At 42.4% G+C, this 20,433-nt stretch overlaps 2 long non-coding RNA genes across 8 annotated transcripts in view; both read left to right on the top strand.

Annotated features, from left to right (window-relative positions):
• LOC137327354 (uncharacterized) overlaps positions 1-20,226 on the top strand; it is a 118,911-nt gene extending 98,685 nt beyond the window's left edge. For 3 of the 7 annotated variants that reach the window (XR_010964432.1, XR_010964431.1, XR_010964430.1), the window contains 2 exons: positions 19,733-19,887; positions 19,978-20,226. This is a non-coding gene — a long non-coding RNA (uncharacterized lncRNA). Of the gene's footprint in view, positions 1-2,542; positions 2,669-13,454; positions 13,512-15,239; positions 16,754-16,784; positions 16,837-19,732; positions 19,888-19,977 lie in introns of those variants that run through there. The other 4 variants (XR_010964435.1, XR_010964429.1, XR_010964433.1 and 1 more) reach the window with 4 other exon arrangements.
• LOC137327355 (uncharacterized) lies at positions 11,123-12,640 on the top strand. Its single transcript, XR_010964436.1, has 2 exons — positions 11,123-11,450; positions 11,560-12,640. It is a non-coding gene; the product is annotated as an uncharacterized lncRNA (long non-coding RNA).
• Positions 20,227-20,433: the final 207 nt, after the last annotated feature.

Genomic DNA, 20,433 nt, shown 5'->3' with positions numbered 1-20,433 from the left:
AATTTGCAGATGATAATAAAATAAAAGGCATAGTAAATAACTCTTAGGACCAAAGGAAGCTGCAAGGATATTTTGATAAGATGGTGGCATGGGCAAAAAAGTGGCAGATGAAATTCAACGTCACTAAATGTGAGGTGGTACAATTAGGAAAAAAAAAGTAATAATTATGCTTTAAATAAGGGAAGGCTGGGTGATATATAAGAGCAGAGGAATCTGGTGATACACTGGATAGCCTGGTGGTGAAGGATCGAATACTAAGTCTTTAGTTGCTTCCAAGCCTTTATTCACAAAGATCCACATTACACCTACACCACACCCTAGATCAGCTCTCTTATAAATGGATACAAGAGAGTCCCCAATTGATATGCACCGCCTGAATACAATTAACACTAATTGATATAAATCACATGGGTATAATTAACACTCAAAAGCAGCATCTCAAGTGGATAAGGCCATAAAGAAGCTAATGGAACACTGGGTTCTATGGCAAGAAGTATAGGCCCAGAAATAAGTCAGGGCCCGTTTTTGGGCTCTAACTTGGTGCTGTGGCACCAGCCGCACCCGAACCAAGAGGCCAGAGGATCAATAGAAATTGGTCCTTGGGCCTCATCAGCATACTTGGCACAAGCTGCTTGCGCTGGTCGCGTCTCCATATGCAGCTTGCCCGAGCGAAGACATCAACGTTGGGCTGCCTATCTTGCCAGCAGCAGCCCTTAGGTAAGTCCCAGGAGGGGGTATTGTAGCAGGCTACAAGGGGGTCCAATCGCGACTCCCGTGGAGTCAGAGGTGCACTCCTGCTCCTCCTGGCTCCACAGGATGGGTTTTATTTAAAAATGTTTTTTAACTTACCTGCAGTTGGTGGCCACAGAGACCGCTGAAGAATCCTGAGTGGGGCAGGCTTTGTTCATTTATGCAACTGAGCCATGAGGGCCTTTGACGGGCGTTTAATTTAGCGTAAATATAGGGTAAATTTAGGGTAAATATATCGAAATGTGCTACAGTTCAAATTTCTTCAATCTTTTCAGTGCAATAGTGGCATAACAACAATATAGGTGTTGAAGACAATGAGGAAATTTAGGATCCAGAGAGTACTGTGGTTATTAGGGACACCCAGCTTAGATTTAGGACACACAGGGTATGCCTCACTAACATTATTGAGCTTTTCAAGGAAAAAACTAACACAGTGGATGAAGGAAATCTCGTGGCTATTATTTACCTGGATTTACAGAAAGTTTTTGGGTAAGGGTCCACAAAGGGGTCAATTATTAAAAAAATAGATGCTATTGGTTTTATTGGAAACAGTGGAATGGATTGGGAGGTGTTTGAAATTGCATGAACAAAGGGTGGTTATTAACAGGAAGGATTCAAACTGGGGCCCAGTATGAGCGTTCCTCTCAGTTCTATCCTTTATTGTTCATTATTTTGATCAAAAAGCTTGAGGAGGGCATAAATAATACTATTAGTAAATTTTCAGATGACTCAGAATGTGTGCTAAGGTTAGCAGTAAAAATAAGATTAGTAGGATGCAAGCAGATTTAGATAGGTTAATTGAATGGGCTGTTAAATGCAGGTTTAATGTGCTATTCACATAGGGCCAGGCAACTCAAGCAGTATCTATTCCATTGAAAGTAACAGAGCAAGAAAGGGGTTTGGATGTAGTTAACGCCCAGACACTAAGAGGTAAATTTCTGCAGGGATTCTCCTGTTTGTCCACCGTAACAGCCGTGGATTCCGGAAAATCGGTGTAAACTCCAGTGTTCTCCAACCCTTCTAAGTGGAAGATACTTTTTTTTTCAAGGAGCAATAACCATAGCAACTTTCATTACTCTATACTTGCTGGTAAAGTCTTCAAATCTGACATATGGGGTAGAAATTGCTCAGAGGGGCGAACCAACACTGCTCGCCGCTCCATAGATTTATACTAACCCACTAACTTTTCTTTGGCCACTCCCTCGAATAGGAAGCGACGAGGAGCCCAGCATTACCGCCAGCGAAGCTAGGACCCATGGGAGAAGCAAGAGGGTCGATCTCTCCCCTCGACCAATCAGATCGCAGCATTTTTGACAAGCTGCATTAACTCTCTGCAGGCTTGGAGCAGTAAACCAGGAAGTGAAAGGTACAACATTAAAATCAATGTAAAATCAGATATAGACAGCGAAAAAAAAGAGGGTAATAAATAATTGAATTAAATAAAAGAAACAGAAGGGAAAAGTTAAATAAAAATGTAATTAAAAAAAAAGTTTTAATGACCAAAAACTATTAAAATAAGGAGTAATGAGACTCCTCATTTTTAAACGTTAATTTTTAGTTGTTTGGCAGTCATTAAGACTTACCATGATGTTAAAACTTTGTTTAGACCTGGTATTTTTAAGCGTACCTGTTCTGTGGCATAATTAGTCACTTTCCAGCTGGGCAGATAAGCAAGTTTGCACTTTTTCAATGATTTCTCTGATTGCAATGTGCGATATACCTTTAATTCGAAGCTGTCATATCGCTGGCGAACCAGCAGGAGCAAGTTCTGGATTTCTGCGTTTCACTGCGTATGTGCTAATGCTGGAACTTGTTCCTCCATTTTGCTACTAACAACGGTGAGCGCTGTTGAGCTCTCCGTTATTTCACGAGCGATTTCTACCCCATTATGTTCATCATCATTGTTGCTGTTAATGAGGTAAATAAATGAATTATAGATTTTCTGTTTTCTGTAAAAGTCATATTGTAAAATATATTCTGTTCATAATCAATCATTCTGTACAAAATCAATTTAGAAATATCATTATGAGCTTCCCCAATAGCTCAGTGCACGTGCCAGTTATTGGATAGTGAGCCACAGAAAACACGATATTTCCTGGTTTCATCTCACTGCTTTGCCAGGTTATCCAAACTCAGGCAGGTTGGTCTTGATTAGTCTCAATATCCAGCACTAGGAGGTGAAAACATATCAGACAGGACTTTTGCGCTTAATTGCTGAGGCTGGACGAAGTCCAATTTTATTGCGGAGTCCCTGACGCTTTGTGAAGGCAGGGGGTGGTTTGTATTTTATTGAAGTTTCTGAAACCTATAATATAGAACACTTCTATGAAATATATCAGATCCTCCAACTTTGTGTAATTTCAGCAATTGTTTCTCAATTCCACACAAAAAAATACACTCCGTGCAAAATACACAGCCATGATTGATTGCTGTCCAGTGATCTTTGCCACAAGTTCATGAGTATAGTCAGGTTCCAGCTCAGTTATGATGGGCCCCATTGAGCTAGGAGGAAGAAATGAGGGGAACTCAACCTCGACAGTCTAGAAAGAAGGCAGTCAAAGGAAGACATTATTGAGGTCTATAAAATATTAAGTAATATAGGAAAGGTGAGAATATTACTTTAAAATAAACCAGGCACATAGGATTAGATTAGTGAAAGTAAATTTAAAAGTGATACCAGGATACTTTGTTTACTCAAAGGATGATAAGTGTTTAGAATAAATAAAGAGGGAGAGTAGTTGAGGCAATAATATTAGAGATATTCAAAATGTAGCTTGATCCTACAATGGGAGAATTAGGATATTGGAGGGATGAACTTTGATGGGCCAAATGTCCCTTGCTCCTCCTTGACTATTCCTTTGTTTTTATTGTCTTATGTGGTGGCATTCGAAGGATCAGCATTTGTACTAAGTATGTACATTAGGGGGCAGAAATTCGTTGGGGCCTGCTTTTGGGTTCAGACTGGGCACTGCACAGGCAGTGCGTGCCTCAACTGGGAGGCCCGGGGCCGGCCTGAAATTGGGCCTCGGGTCACTAATATTTTGTGCTCGAGCTGCCAGTGCCTGTTGTTCCTCCGCAGATGCCGAGTTGCTTACTTCACTGGCAGTATCCCGAAAGTAAGTGCTAGCAGCGGGGTTGGAGCGAGAAACAGGGGTTGGGGGGGAGGGAGGGGGCCGATCGCAGTAACTGTGGAGTCGGAGGAACATTCCTGCTTCTACTAGCTCCACAGGAAGGTTTTAAAAAATGTATATTTTTAAAAAACGCAACTTTCGTTGCCGTCCACAGGGGCTGCTGACAAATTCTGACCGGGACAAGGTTGGCCACTTCGTCCACTCATCATAAACAAATTTTACAGAGGTTTCGTTCAACATGCGTTATGCCCCTAATTAACATATGCAAGGGACCTTATGCCCATTTCAGGCAACCACCTAAGACGCCTAAAAGATGGGCCCAACAAATTTAACAGTGGTCCAAATGCACATGCAGATTGGGCGACGGTCATCCCACTGCTAAATTTGTCAATGCTGCGCCCGTTTTAGCCCGAAAAACATTAAATGCTACCTCTAGTAATGTTCATCTAAAATTTAGAGACTATAAACGATATTTGATATGGATTAGAAACAAAAGGTCGTACCTCACATATCTACTGGTATTCTTGAGGCCATATCTAAATTGGTAGACAAGGGCAACCCAGTGGATATAAGTTATTTGCTTTTTAGAAGTAATTTGATAAAGCTCCACTTGAGACTTTTAAAGAAGAATAAGACTTATGGGGGTAAATTTTCAATTTGCCGCAGGAGCATAAAACAGAAATGTAAACTGGGCGGTTTGTATAACGGACGGCAGATCCACAATGCCAGTTCTACGCCCAGGCGGCAGGTTGAAAATCTACCCCTTGGATGGAGAACACATTAGCTGATGGAATTGCAAACTGGTTTAACAATAGAAAAAAGAAGGTGGTAATAAATGGAAAATATCTGGTCGGGAGCAGTGTCCAGTCAGGTTCTGTGGAGGTCCGTTCTCGGTGTCCTGGTCTTCACATAATTCAAAAATGATTTGGAGGCAAGCATTTCCCGTAATATTATAAATCTTACTGAGGACACCAAAGGTTAACAAATTTATTAAAATAGAACACACATAAATTTGATGCTAAAGATAGGCCAGATGATGAGTTTAAGGGAGAATGAAAACACTTCAAAGTTCTGAATTAATTAAGTGGCTGGAATACAGAATGGCAGATAGGTTTAAATGTGTGTAAATGTCAGGTGATGCACATTGGAATAGGAAGCATGAAGTATGTGTATATTTTGCACCATTAGTAAAGCTGAAAAAGGAAAAGGATTTTGGATGTGATTATTAACCATTCACTGAAAGTATCAAGTGAATATGAAACTGTTATCAATAATCAAGTGCTCATGAATTTTGAGGGAATCTGACTTTAAGTCAAAATAAGCTACAATGGAATTCATTCTTAATGATCATTTGGTTTGACAGATCAAATCTTACTTTCCATTTATACTAGTGTGCTCGCATTCAGTCATAATGATCAACAGTTGTAAGAGAATTTTGAAATGATTTCCTTTAATGTTTCAGAGCCAGTAAGGAATTTCACATTCTATTGAAGGCCATTTGAACTAAATTGACCTGCCTTGCTACCCTCAGCTTTAGTTTCCTTCTCTCAACTTTCCACAGAACACTGGTGGGGCATTGTTCAGAACATTGTCAACAATTTTGGGCACCCTAACCTCAAAGAACATTATGAATTAAAATGGGTTCAGAGACGAGGAGAAATGCTTGCACAGGTGCCAGAAGGTACACAGGCCCAGGCTAGCCCCAGCAGCCACCAAAGTGAAGCGGGTTACAGCGGGCCCTCAGATACATGCTCACAGAGGCCAATGACCACCAGACACCTCAGGAACCTTTGACACAGTAGCCAGTCTTCCATGCTTCAGCCACTGTGAGAGCACCTCATAGAAGCAGCAGATTAAAGTCCAGGTACCAATAACAAGTACCAGGTACCAATGACAAGTACCAGGGTGGCAAACAGTAAGAATCAAACAAGTATGTTTGGCAATAAAATGTGGTGCCACTTGATTAGCATTGTGTCCAGCGAGTGTTCCTGTAATGAGGTGAGATGAATGATCTGTTTGGCAAGTTGATTGTGATGGTAAATGTCCACATTTCCAGGGAATGAGAAAGATAGTTGGCAGGACTGTTAATGCAGGGCGGCCAGACAGGTCATTATATAAAGCACTCAATCAGATCTTGCGGTACAGCTCTGGCAGTTGACAATTGTAGCTTCTTCAGTGTCTTTAATGTCACGGATGTCTTCCTCCTCAGGAGAGCCCTTGCCAAACCAGACAGATCCATATGTACTCCACGTTGCATAACATGCAGCAAGCTATGATGATGCGTGACACTTTGATTGAGCTATATCGGACCCCAGAACTTGTCAAGGCATTGAAATTGTTGCCTCAAGATTCCTATGGTGTGCTGAATAATAACTCTCATTGAAGCATTGATCTCATTAACCCTGTGTTCAGCAGATGTATAGGGGTGGTGCACAGATGTCATAATTCAGACTTACAGTGGGTACTTTTGGTTTTTTTGTTGTCAAGGTAGAACAATGGGGGAGTGGAAGACTGGCGTAAGATTAAGGCATCATGATAGTTGCAAAGAAAGTGATCATTGATCAGTATGACCTTTTGCGATGGTAACAGGCTGACAGCATATTGATGGAATGGAAGCCCTTGCAATTCACGTAGGCTGTAGTATTGTGGGTAACATCTTAACAATCCGTGATGCCATGCACCTTGGGATCTCCTGCAATCTAAGCAAACTCCTGGACTTTCTTCTGCTGTTTCCAGATGTCCATGAGAAAGTGATGAAGGTATTTGCTCCAGTGAACGATACATCAGTCAACTGCTTTATACTTGTATGGACTGCAGAATGATCTGTATTACTGATGTCCCCTGTGACAGACTGGAAGGAAATGGAGGTAAAAAAATTGAGGGCTGCTGTGATCTTCACTGCATCAGAACTGCCCTAGAAATTGGCTGCAAATCATCCTGCAGGATGTGGCACAAGTCTGTGACTGCCTCCCAGAAAAAACATAAGGGAGGATTTTAACTTCCCGATCGTCGGGAAAGGAGCAGGAATGGAGTGACTCTATCTCCCACTCCGTTCCCACCAATCTGTAATTTTAACACTGCTGGTTTTGGCAATGGATGAGCCTCCCGGTGCTGGTGAGCAGCCTCAGGGACGCCCAGTGGCCAGCTGCCACTTTCCGCCCAATAGAGTTGAGCAGCTGACAGGCGGCATTCAAACGACAGTTAAAATCTGCCGAACCTCCGATGAAGGCTTCTACGTGGGATAGCCATCCACTCCAGCCGGCTTCCCGCCAGGAATTAAATTGGTCCTCCGCACACATTGCTCTTCCGTTAAATGCAAGAATGTTCTCCTTGGCCTGTACATTCAGTTGGTGGGGGTGGGGGTTGTGGGGGGACATAAGAGTGGTTCTGAGCAGTCCTCCTCTGACATCCTGTACCTCAAGCGACATACCAGTTCTCTTCCTCCTCCTCCTAGTATGTCAAGTATAGCGGGATTCCCGGGGGACCTCCCTGGTGCAAACAGCTAGGTTGCTTTCAAAAATGGGCATACAAAAATCCTTCCTGCAAACCATTCACATATAGATGGGTAGAAATTGGAGCTCGTTGCACCCATTTGTCGAGCGCAAAACAAGAGCAAAAAAGTCCACTTTCGCGGGGCTATGCAAGGGCCCTTGGGGCACCTTAAATAAGTCTGATGCCGCATTGGCTTGGGTGATATTCAGGTGTCTCTCTTGACTGCCTGAAACAGGCGATAGGGCCCTTGCATATGCTAATGAGGGGCCTGACCCATGTTTAAGGATCCTTCTGGGAAATTGGTCAATGCTGAGCAGAGTAGACACTGGGGCCTGTGCCACTCAGTTCTGTGATTCCTTCTGTGACCTAACTAGCGATCCTTAAAGGGACCGCTGGAGATTGCCACCAAAAACGTTTTTTGAGGTGATACATTTTGGAGGAAAAACAAGGAAGGAAAGTATAAAGACAATGGAAAGACATGGTGGGCATGGAGGAACAGAAAAACCTTGGGGTGCAAATACATAATTCCATAAAGGTGCAAGTAGGTAAAGCCCTAAACAAGGCCAAAAGCATTTTGTCTTTTATAAATAGGGGCATAGATACAAGAGCAAAGAGGCTATGATAAATTTGTACAAAGCAATGGCTAAGTCACAGTTAGAGCACTGTATGTAGTTTTAAGCATTCCAATATAGAAATAACGTTAAAGCTATATAAAGTGTACAAAAATGTAGATTCGCCAGGATAATGCCAGGCATGAGCAACTATAGTTACAAGGAAGACTTGAGATAATGGGACTATTGCCACAGGGTCAAAGAAGGCTACGAGGAGATTTAATAGAGGTTTTTAAAATTATGAAGGATTTAATTAAAGTGAATAGGGCAAGACTATTTCCTTTGGTTGGGGAGTCATTGACAAAGTGTCATGAATTTAAAGAGAGTGTGGAGAGAGGTTAGGGGAAATTTCTTTACACAGAAGATTATTGGAGCATGGAATGCTTTGCCACATGAAATGCTTGAGGCAGGGACCATTGCATCTGATAAGGAAAAAGTGGATAAATATTTGAAGCAGAGGAAGATACAGGGCACTGGGGAGAGAGCAGACCAGTGCAATTAGCTTGGGATGCCTCCAGCAAAAAGCTGGCACATACATGATGGGCCAAATGGACTCCTTCTATGCTAAACATTTATGGTCCTATGTTTCTACCTTCCTCCTCCGATGGTCTGACATCCAACTGTGAAGTGTTTACTGTAAAAGTGCTATATATGTACAAGTTGTTGTTATTAACTGCCTGACGTCCATAATGATCTAGGAAAAAGCAGTAAGTATGGAATGTGTTTTAGTCAGTGACATTGCCAAGGTACAATTTGTCCGAGGCTGATACTCTAAATTCTCTTTTAGCCTTCACACAACATTTACTTATTGAACATAAATGTACGCTGTCAGACCAATCAGTATAATAAATGCAACACCCAAAAATTGTGAGGGTTTTTTGTTTCCACAATACAAGTGTCTTTATCGGCAAATAATCCTTCACCAAAACAATGTCAAAATGGCAGTCATTCACCTGCTACTTTGCCATTTAAATTTTTTTCAGGTAATATTTTGTTAGTGGAATTGCATTATGCAGCAAAATGCCTCAATTGCACCTGCGCAAAATAGCAGTAACACACAAAGGGTACATCAGTGCCTCTAAGTTAAATAGATCATGCCACATGTTAAACAATGAAGCACAACTCATTCTGTATTGAAACATGCCACATTGCACAAAATTCATTTTGCACTTCAGTGCAGAATCTATCCTTGTATGCTCTACATGTTGCTCTCTTGCTATGTGTCTATCAGCCAGGGAGGGTGCCTGTTTGTGTGAATGAGCAGCTGAGTAGCGGCACAGCTTCCCTTGCACAAATATACAAAACAACATGCAGACACAGGATCTATTCTTGCTTAGAAATTTACGTTATATATACATGTTAAATATTTCAGGTATTCTCACAGCATGATAAAAAACTGGTGAGTGAAGGAAATAATTTGTGCCAATTCTGTGTTAAATGACTTCATGTCAACGATTCCATTTATGCCTCAAGCGTGTTAATGTGACATTGAACTTTTTTTTATTATTTATTTGATTACAATTGGGTTTATTGTAAGAATGATGGATACTTTAATATTACCCAAGATTTTTTTTTGGCAGCTTTTACCTATCAAGACCTATCAAGAGGACTTTAGACACAATCTTGAAAATCCCCTTTTGTGGGATTAAATTCAGAAACTAGAATTATATTTCCAAAATAATTATTCCCTTCCCCGTCTCCCTTGAAGGTGGCAATTTGTGCTTGGGAATACAGAAGGATACAGTGCCCCTTTCAGTTCCTTCGCTGATCTGTTCGATGTGGAGTTGAAGTGGGAGCCATATTGTTACTACCACTATTTAGTGATAAGGCCGCAGCATTTAGTTGTATATTTTTGTAATATTTACAGTGGTAGTGAGTCATAAAATTAGATATGGAAATTGGCCCTCTGACAAATTATTAAACATATAGAACTTCCAGAAATATAAGTGGGATGATGAGGGCTGAGGAAGTGTACAAAAGTAGTCCCAATCCTGATAGTTAAGATGAAAGACTCCTGAATAACAAAAATGTATCAGTCTATCCCTCACATTGTAAATAACATCATTACAGATATTTAGAAATAGAACATCTGATTCAGGTTTTGAGTTGTTTTACTTTTCTATATAAGTCCCGATTTTCCAATCCCTTAAAAATTGGTGCTGTGCAAACCAATGGAGTAGGCTCACTCACACCCACAGTGCAGGCCGCACACAATTTTTGAAATCTAAGGCCCGCTACATCATTTGTTTAGGCTCCCTCCGCAGGCAAAATGGGGAGTCAGGCCTGCATGCTGACTGGCTGCCAATTGCAAAATCTGGCTAGCCAGCAGCATTAAAGAGGATGCTTGCCAAAGTGACAATTTCTCTGCTGTACAATGGCTGCAAGGAACAAAATAGGCAAAACTGCCCTTTTCACTGATGAAGCCCTGGAGGTCATGCTGCTGGGAAGAGAGCCGCTCTCCTGCAAAGGCAGCAACTCAAACTACATGGAAGGATGTAGCACAGCAAGTCAATGCTGGGAGCAAATGTGGAAGAATCTTTCAGGTATCCACGGAAGTACCATTGTAAGTCGACTGTCCTTTGCACACATGCTGTCTCTTTCACCTTGGAAGATCATAGAATCATACAGCACAGAAGGAGGCCATTCGGCCCATCATGTCTGTACCGGCTCTTTGAAACAACTATCCAATTACCCCCACTTCTCTGCTCTTTCCCCTTGGCCGTGAAAATTTTTCCCCTTCAAGTATTAATCCAATTCCTTTTTGCAAGTTACTATTGAATCTGCTTCCACCACCCTTTTAGGCAGTGCATCCAAGATCATATAAACAAAGATGTGAAGGATTTAATGTTTCTCTGTCCCCTTGGGTTGCATGCTAAGCACAACATATTTTCCTTTCCACAGCCCATTCATAACAAGGTGCAGGGCACATTTGCTATGTGCCACCCTTAACACTTTTCATTTAGTACTTGCAAGTTCTGTTCCAACTGAGTACTGTCACCAGAAAAACTAAACTATGTCCTTGGTAAAGCCATGTCCCCAGGAGAAAGTGTTGTGATCATAGGGGTGATATTTGGTGAGTGAGATGAGCTTGTCTATTTTTATTCACTATGTTATGCTTGTAGGCCAAGGCTGTATATAAGGATCATGATAGGCAGTGACCTGACAACCATCATGACCCCCCACTCTGCACAAGGAGATGGACCTTGCTTTATTAGCAGAGAAACTGTGGAAGGCATTAGTGAAACTGAGTTTAGAGATATGGCATATCCACTCAACAAGCATCCTCTTATTTTTGGACAGTTTCCCCGTACTCCATGTCTTTCTCCTCTTCTGGGGCTACGCCTGCATCTCTCTCTCGGAATTTATCATTGCAGCTCTTGAACAGCGGACACCCAGTGGAGATGGGTTCAAACTCGATTTCCAGCCCCTTCACTGCCACTATGCCCAAATTGTGCCCCACGAAAAGGTGGAATTTCTGGACTAAAATGTATTATGTTCTTACCTCTCTTTGAAGGCAATGTTTCGGGGATGCATTATAACTGGCTGCCATTTTCTCTTCCTATTCTTCCCAAAAGGAGAGCCCAGGACACAGTGACATCACTGTCGCGCAGGTCACAGCAGGGTGCATCAAGAAAATCCCTCCTCAGCACTGCAGTGACTTCTGACGTGTTCTACATTCTCAGACAAGTTCTGCATGCTGCTCCTAGTGGACATTAAGGTTGAATCTAATGCTAAGCACCCAGCCCCAGCCCAGCTACTAGTACCCCAGAACAGGAAATTAGTGATTTTGAGAAAGGAGCACTGGGTGAAGAAATATTCACAATTGAGGAGGAGCAAGAAGAGCAACAGAAGAGGAATATCACAGATTGGAACAAGCTGTGGGGCCATGCCGTGGGAAAGGCATTGGTATCCTACTGGGCCTGCGTTCCATTGCAAGTCGATGGAAGAGCACAAGGCATTAGCGTCGACCTTAGAGTATGCCATGGGCAGTGTATAGCATTTGTCTGACATGATTGCAGTATGTGGGAGGAATTTGCCCAAATGTAAATTTTCATGAAGCATGTGGTATCTTCATGGCCATTGGCAGGGGAATCTCAAAGTAGTGAGGAACCAAGAGCAGATCAGCATTCTCTCATGATCACTGTGATTGATGCCATTGAGATCATGGACAGATACTTCCTAGAGTGTTGCTGCTGGGTTGCAAAGACTTGGAAACTGTTTGGAAAGAGCACAGATGACAAGATGGACTCACATCAGAGATATGCTGAGGGTTGTTCTGATGCAGCCTGCCAGGCCTGCAGGTTAAAATAGTTGAACTCACCCACTCTAGCTAGACCTTACAAAGGAATGAACAAGTGCCAAAGAGTGAGCAGGCACTGGCAACCACAGCATTGTTGCACATTGCTCCAGCTGTTGCACTGACATCTGAGGCCCCTGCACCCAGGCGATCATAGCCTTTACCGTCCCAGAAGACTTGCAGCACCCCACCTCTACCTGCCACCAACGCTGATCCTCCCACTCAGGAATTACTTCACCGCAATTTGATGTTCAGAAGCAGATCGAGCACACCTTATACAGTCACCAAAGGGACGCAAGGGTGTAGAAAATAGATATGGTTGGTTTTGTGTAGGCACATAAATAAATGATGACACTTTCCCCTTTGTTTGGTGTTTCAATGCTGTTTAAGGGGAGGGGAACGGTGAGCAACCTGCTAGGTCAGTATGAGAAAAGGGGATGTATTTGTGGAGCTTCCATTACAGGAGATAATTGTTGAATAAAAGATGGTAAATCGCTTATTGGAAATAGTTTTTAATCAAGGTGTTTCAAGCCACTCTCCTTGCTTGAACGTCATGAACCTCCATCTCTCCCTTCTCTCCCTCTTTGTGTAGGCCTGCTTTTCTAATTACCACCTCACCTCGTTTTAATTGAAAAATTATGCTGAATCCAGCAGAGAGTGATGATTCTACACACCTTGGAAGGACGAAACCATAGAGCCCTGCCCTTCGATCTAAGCAAGCCAATGCTGCTCCTCTGACAATGAGCCACTTCCTCAGTACTTCACTGAAGGGTCCACCTGGATTATGTGCTCACGTCCTGGAGTGGAGCTTGAACCCATGACCTGACCCAGAAGATGGACCGCTACTCATGAGCCAAGCTGACACTTTGGGTTTAATTTTGAAATGGTGGCGGGTTGGCAGCCGGGGGAGGGGGGGGGGTGGGTGGGGGGGGATGGTAAAGGTACGCGTGGCAAACCCGAATAAAAAAAGCTTACTGTTTCTGACGCGATCGACAGGCTGGCTGCCGACGGGAGCTGCAGGGAAGAGTGGAAGATCGGGGGGGAAGAGTGAAAGATGGGGGGGGGAGAGTGGAAGATCGGGGTGGGGGAGAGGGGAAGATTGGAGGGGAGAGGGGAAGATCGGGGGGGGAGAAGAGGGGGAGATCGGTGGGGGGGAAGAGGGGGACATCAGCGGGAGGAAGAGGAGGAGATCGGAAAGGGAGATATCGGACATTGGAGCAGGGTGGAAAGGTAGGTTGATTTTGTGTTTTAACTTTGTGCAATGGTCTTTTGTTTAATTTATTTTGTTTCTTTTTGCCTGATCCGGCCCTTCACACCAATTAGAAGCCGTGGGAAAGCTGCCCAGGTAAGTTAAAAATCGTTCTAACTATCTAACGTGTCACAAGTAAAGTGCCTTAAGTACCTCAGTGAGGTACATTTGGTTCTTTAACTATCATCCCACCAGCGGGACTTCCGGATTCGGGACGCCCACGCGCACACAGATGCGTCTGTGGGAAACCCAGAAGTTGGTGGGTTGGAGCCGGCCTCCGAACCCGCTCTGCATTTCTGCAATTTTTGCAGCTCCCCTGCCCCAACGCACCCACAATTTAAGTTTAAAATTGAGCCCATTGTGTGGTTTCCGTCACAGGTGGGCAATCCTCCCTGCTCAAATTTCCCCTCCTTTCTGGCCAGGCAATGCATACTGCCTAGGCGGTGAAGAGGAAAATTTAACCCCTTATTTCAGTGTGAGGGGCATAGATATACATTCACATATTCCTCATGTCTGTGTATTTTTATAGTGATGTACTTGCATGTGCACAGTTCCTGTTGATATTTAATTATGCAATGCATGTAAATATGCTTAAAAGAAAAACCTTTTGAATAATTTGTATCTTTGCAAACACATACAAACATTTATTGTGAAACAACATCTTTAAATATGGATATCAGCAAATTTCTAATGCTGAATATTTTAAAGAGGAATAAGTGAAATAGACAGAATAAATATGACATATTTAATGGGAGAAACAGAAAGAAAAAAATGGGAAGCAAAAGGCATGATTAATAATATATAATTTGCTTTACCATTCCTGCCATGCTTCCTGCATGGCTAGAGGTACAAAATATAAGGGAGGGTAATACAATGGCTCGTGCTAATACCCATGAAGTATATTGAGTACCAATCCCCTGAAATTCATTGGGCACCTCCTTTGAATTGTCAGGCATGGAGGCCTGTGTCTCACAATGTGACATGGCACCCAGCATACCCCAGTGCAGGCACCAATTGCAAAGGGGGCTGGTAGTCTGCACAGATGGGAACTTGTTCATAAGTTGTGTGCTATGTTCAATAGGTCTCCAACTGTGACGTAACTGAGCACCAGAAAATTATGGAAATCAGCTCAGCTTGTGTTATTCCGTGTATGTGATAACACCAGTACCATTCCTTGCACATTATTGTCGCTATAATGTTCTGAGCAAAATACTAATTCTAATACATTTCAGAGAGACAGAAATTGATCTAACATTTATAAATAAAGAGACTATTCCATCAGACTAGAGGATGGGTTTTTATAGTGAGGACCAAAAACCCAAACTTCAGAAAATGTTAAACTAACTTGCATATTTCACCAAACCTCTCTGCATTAATAATTATTGTTACCAAAAGGCTCCTGCTTATATACCTCCTCAGCAGGTTGTGGCTCCCCATGTTGTAGGGTAGCCAAAAGCTCTCTCATTTTAATCAGACCTTTTACCTTCTAATTGACTCCTCAAGTCCAGCAAAAGTCTTCAACAACTTCTCCCATTAAAAAGACAGTACTCTGGAGAAGCCCATAATTCCTACCAGAACAGAATCTACGGTCCAGCTTCTTATCTGTGAGTGCTCCTTTAAATAGAGCACAAAACATATTCCCAACTTCCTGCAATGCTCAGTTTCCTGCCCTCAGCAGTAGTCCCACTGAATCACATAAAAATTGCAACATGGTCTTATCTGCATGATGGAATCCCTATTTAAATAATGCAGGCAGGCATCTGGGCCGCCAAGGTCCGAACCCAAGTCAGGATGGTGACAACCACCACTCAAGCGCAAACGGGAAGGTGAGTAATGTGCCGCCATTTTAACTCTGTTACCGCTCTGATTGCACCCATCGGAGTGGCCCCAAAGACAGATGTTTCATGTAGAAGGATTGGAGGTGGTGTAAAGGCTGGGGAGATGTAGTGATTGAAGTTTGTAAAAGGTGGACCTTTAATCTGAGGAGAATATGTTAGCAATAATCTGATTATGAATTTCCTTTGCAACTGGCACAGAAGAATCTTCTGAATCTTGATCCTCATGAGGTGGAGTTCCATGTTCCTTAGCCTCCACAGCTGCCAGCTCCACTTCCTCCAGGGATTTCATTTGTATTCCTTCATGAATAGCAAAGTTGTGAAGGGCACAGCAAACAACCACAATGCGAGAGACTTTCTCAGAAGCATACTGCAGTGGCCCTCCAGATCTATCAAGTCAGTGAAACCTTCCCTTCAGAGTCCTCATAGTCTTCTCTAATTGATGACTGGACCTCGTTATAGCAATGTTTAGTTGGTGAGGTTGGCACTCAAAGTGGGTTCATGAGCCATCGAAGCAAGGTATATGCTCTGTGACCCAGAAGTTATCCTGTCACTTCACTGTCTTCCCTAAACAGAGTTGGGAAACTAGACAAATGTTGTGACAACTCCCTGCAAATTTTGTATTGATATGAGAACTAATTGCAGCTGGTCACAAACAATTTACGAACATACAAAATTGACAGGCAGGAAAAGACCAGCAGATCCATCAAGCCTTCCCCACACTCATGATGGCTGGAACATTGAAGGAGTGGAATGCCTATCAGTTCATGAAATTCAATGAGTTTGCAGCAGTAGCCCACAGTACAATGTGGGCACCATCTATTGTCCCCTGAATTAATTCACTAGCTTTCTTGAAGGTAGTATTGGTTCCTGGTGAATGCAGGCCTGGATGCCAGTTGCAAAGGAAATTCATAATCAGATTATTGCTTATTGGTTGATGGTGCAGAAATCCCCCACTGCAGCTTGGAAGAAGCTAGTCGGATAAAAGTTGAAAACTGTTGTGATTCTGACAGCCACTGGCAGAGCCATACAGGCAGTTGATCATGGGTGCTGGTCAGTCTGCAGAAGTTGGGACAGGGCTTCCTTATTGAATTGAAGTCTATGAAGGCAAAGCTCCTCACTCAATCCCTCAGAAGATCTCCAGGGTCTACAGATTCATTGTGGGAGGTAGTAGCGGGCTAGAATCATTCTTCCTTAACACTGCCTCATGGAACTGCTGAGTGACTCTGCTGAATGCTTGTGTTTGCATTCTGCATTGCCGCTCAGGCACGAACTCACTGCCAATCAGCAACAGATGTAATGGGACTCGGTCACAGCCAATATCAGGATGGCACACTCACTGAATGGAGAGCTGCTGAAGACAGTGAAGAAGAAGGAAGAAGAAGAAGGTATGAATTAGATGGAGGCAGCCACACTTCATGGAATGTGAGAACATAGGAACATAGGAATTGCCAGACGGAAAAAGACAAAGGTCCATCTAGTTTACATTCTACTGTCCTGATAGTTGCATGATACAGTGATAATGGAGCTATTGACTAATCATAGCAATCTTTCTCTATCAATTAGTCTATAACAGACCCAGACATGACACGAGGAAAACCCAAGTGGTGGAGAGCTTTGGGATTCATAGGTCCAAAGTCACCTGTTCCTCCCAAGCATGCTGCACTTACCATTTGTCATGTCTCAAATTACTCATATACTGTATCCTAAATAAATTTTCTTAAAGAAAACTACCTAATTTGTATTTGAATGAATCAATACTAACTGCTTCCACCATCTCCCTAGGGAACTTGGTTTTTAGATTGACCACTTGCTCACTGAAATATTGTTTCCGCAGATTAGTTTTGAATTTACCCCCCTTCAAGCGCAGGCCGTATCCTTTGGTTCTTCTGTTCTGGACAAGGTGAAATAGCTTGTCATGATTTACATTATCTAGTCCCTTTAGAATCTAATAAACTGCAATTATATCACCTTTCAACCTTCTCTTTTCCAGTGAGAACATGCCCAATTTATACAATCGCTCCTTATAATCCAATCCCTCCATTCCCTCAAAACTCTGGTTGCTATCTTCTGTATCCTTTCAATAGCTTCAATATTCTTTTTGAATATAAATAATATTCTAAGTGTGGTCGCACCAATGATTTATACAGTGGCAGGACTACCTCACTATTTCGGCTCAGTATTGACCTTTTAATAAATCTGAACATCTGATTTGAGAAGGTTTTCAGTTTTCAAAAAAAGGAGAAAGTAGATAGTTAAAGTCTGCAATGTACACATTCTTGGTTAGAATTCCAAATTATTGTTCTGTAATTGTACAAGAATTACAGTCACATTAGTGACAGTACTTTCAGTGAAAGTGGAAATCTAAGGAGGCATATTGATTTAAGATTTTGACACCAAATACACTATTGTGTTAGATAGTGAACATACTAATGTGCTAAATTTTACTGTAGCATTTGCATGGCCATTACCATTGACACAAAGCACAATCCCATGCTCTGCGATACATAAAAATCAATTATATTCAGCACACTAAACCTTAGCTAGTTTAAGAGAACAGATAAACAACCCTTACTATTGCCTCATTTTCATATTTGTTTGTAGGAATTATGATGGAGCACCAGAGACGAAATATACAACAACAAAAAATTTTTAAAACCATGGTTCCAAAATTCCTGGGACGTGATCCTGGTGGTTATGCCAGGATCACACCCATTGGTACCCTCCAGCACTGACCCCACCATAGTTTACGGCATTTTTTGGGGGGAACCTAATTTGCATGGAGAAGATGGGCGCAATTCAGGCACATCTGTCCATGTCCACAAAAACTTTGCCTTTCAGCAAAGGTAAAGCAGTTTTCAGATGAGTAACAGGGCAGTTAACTGAATCACAAAGAAGCATGTAGATTCCCTAGAACAATAGTTAAGAATTGCCCTTAAGTGTATTAAATGGCATCATTTGTCCCAGAAGCAAAGTCACTTGGCAGCACTCATGTTCAGTGTTTTACATACTGCAATGCAAATTTGCACACTGAAGTCTCACAATCTCTTAACCAAGGGGTTAAGGGTAGCTACTCAAACTGGCAAAATGTGGGCAGTAGTGTTCTCAGGAACACAGCGCTAAACCTCCTGTACAAACTTTTTTCACTGGCTTCTTTAGTGGCCACTTTTCTAAGTGGCCACTAAATACTGGCCACTTAGTTTTTAGTGGCTAGATACCAATGTACATTTTATCATTTTTTTTATATCACAGGGATCGGTGCTGGGACCATTGTTGTTCACAATTTACATTAACGATTTGGATTCGGGAATCAGAAGTACAATCTCAAAATTTGCAGACGACACCAAATTGGGGTTAATACAAAGGAAGAATGCGTCAAAATGCAAGGGGACATTAACAAACTAGCAGAATGGGTGTGTAATTGGCAAATTAATTTCAATATAGATAAGTGTGAGGTGGTGCATTTTGGTAGGAAGAATAAGGAGGCCACATATTGCTTGGATAATAAGGATCTAAATGGGATAGAGAAGCGAAGGGTTCTCAGGGTACAGAATCCAAATCGCTAAAAGTAGCGACGCAGGTTAATAAGGCCATAAAAAAGGCAAATCAAGCACTAGGGTTCATTTCTGGGGGATAGAATTAAAAAGCAAAGAAGTTATGTTAAACTGTGTAGAACCTTGGTTAGACCACACTTGGAGTACTGTGCACAGCTCTGTTCTCCATATATTATAGAAAGGATATATAGGCATTGGAGAGGGTGCAAAAAAGATTCACAAGGATGATACCGGAACTGAGAGGATATACTTATTAGGAAAGGATGAACAGGCTGGGGCTCTTTTCTCTAGAAAAGAGAAGGTTGAGGGGTGACCTGATAGAGGTCTTTAAGATAATGGAAAATAATGATAGGGTAGACGCAGAGAAAATGTTTCCACTTGTAGGGGAGTCCAAAACTAGAGGTCATAAATATAAAATAGTTGGTAATAAATCCAATTCAGGAGAAACTTTGTTATCCAAAGAGTGGTAAGAATGTGGAACGTGCTACCACAAGGAGTAGTTGAGGCAAATAGCATAGATGCATTTAAGGGGAAGCTAAATAAGCATGTGGGGGAGAAAGGAACAGAAGGGTATCCTGATGGGGTTAGATGAACAAGGGAGGGAGGAGGCTCGAGTAGAGTATAAATGTCGGCATAGACCAGTTGGGCCAAATGGCCTGTTTCTGTGCTGTAGTTTCGATGTAATTCGATGTAACCTGGGTCCTCGCTCCTGACGCATACCGTACTACCATCTGTTCTACAAATCCTGACAGCTTGTGACTGCAGGATCTAGAGACTACAGCAGCCAATTAACACTATTTATTCCTCTTGCAGGAGAAGACAGCACACAATGCCATGGAACACCAGCCTAGTGGAGGAGGACGTGTCAACATCTGGCATTTGACACCATATGAAGAGGAAGCAAAGACCACAATTGGCTTTGATTCTGGCATTTGGGAATGGAGATTATGAGAGTCTCTGTGCCTTCAGTGGGTTTGTGGGAATGTATACATTTTGTGTTTTAATGTTTCTATATGATCTTCAATCTCTTTACCAGCTACCATCTCCTTTCCTTACAGGTCCACGCTGCCAAGGAGCTCATGGCAAAGAGTTAACCTGTCCCAGGTCCATCCCAGGACCTGGGGAACCTGAGAGGAGGGTCACTTCTATCCCAAAAGGCTCATATTTTGCAGCAGTCCAGGCCCTCAGGTGGCATGTAGAAGAAGTGTTAGAATACTGCACAAAAAAACTCATATGATCACAAGGGATGTGCACAGTGACAGGCCAAATTATTTTTTTTGTAAACAGCAGTAATAAATCACTGTAAAATATGATATATGGCGTGCTTGGTAGATTCTCTTGTGTGACAGTGGGGAACAGGTAATGTGCTGATATTGAGGCTCAGAACTGGGATGTGATGACTAGCTCTGCGGAGCAAGTATTTTACATAGACCATTGAGAGTTTGGTGAGAGGAAGCAGATAGGAACATAGAAACAGGAGTAGGCCATTCAGCCCCTCAAGCCTGTTCCACCAT

The sequence above is a fragment of the Heptranchias perlo genome, chromosome 11 (assembly GCF_035084215.1).
Source record: "Heptranchias perlo isolate sHepPer1 chromosome 11, sHepPer1.hap1, whole genome shotgun sequence".
Taxonomy (NCBI): Eukaryota; Metazoa; Chordata; class Chondrichthyes; order Hexanchiformes; family Hexanchidae; genus Heptranchias; species Heptranchias perlo.
This window is presented reverse-complemented; position numbering and strand designations above follow the sequence as displayed.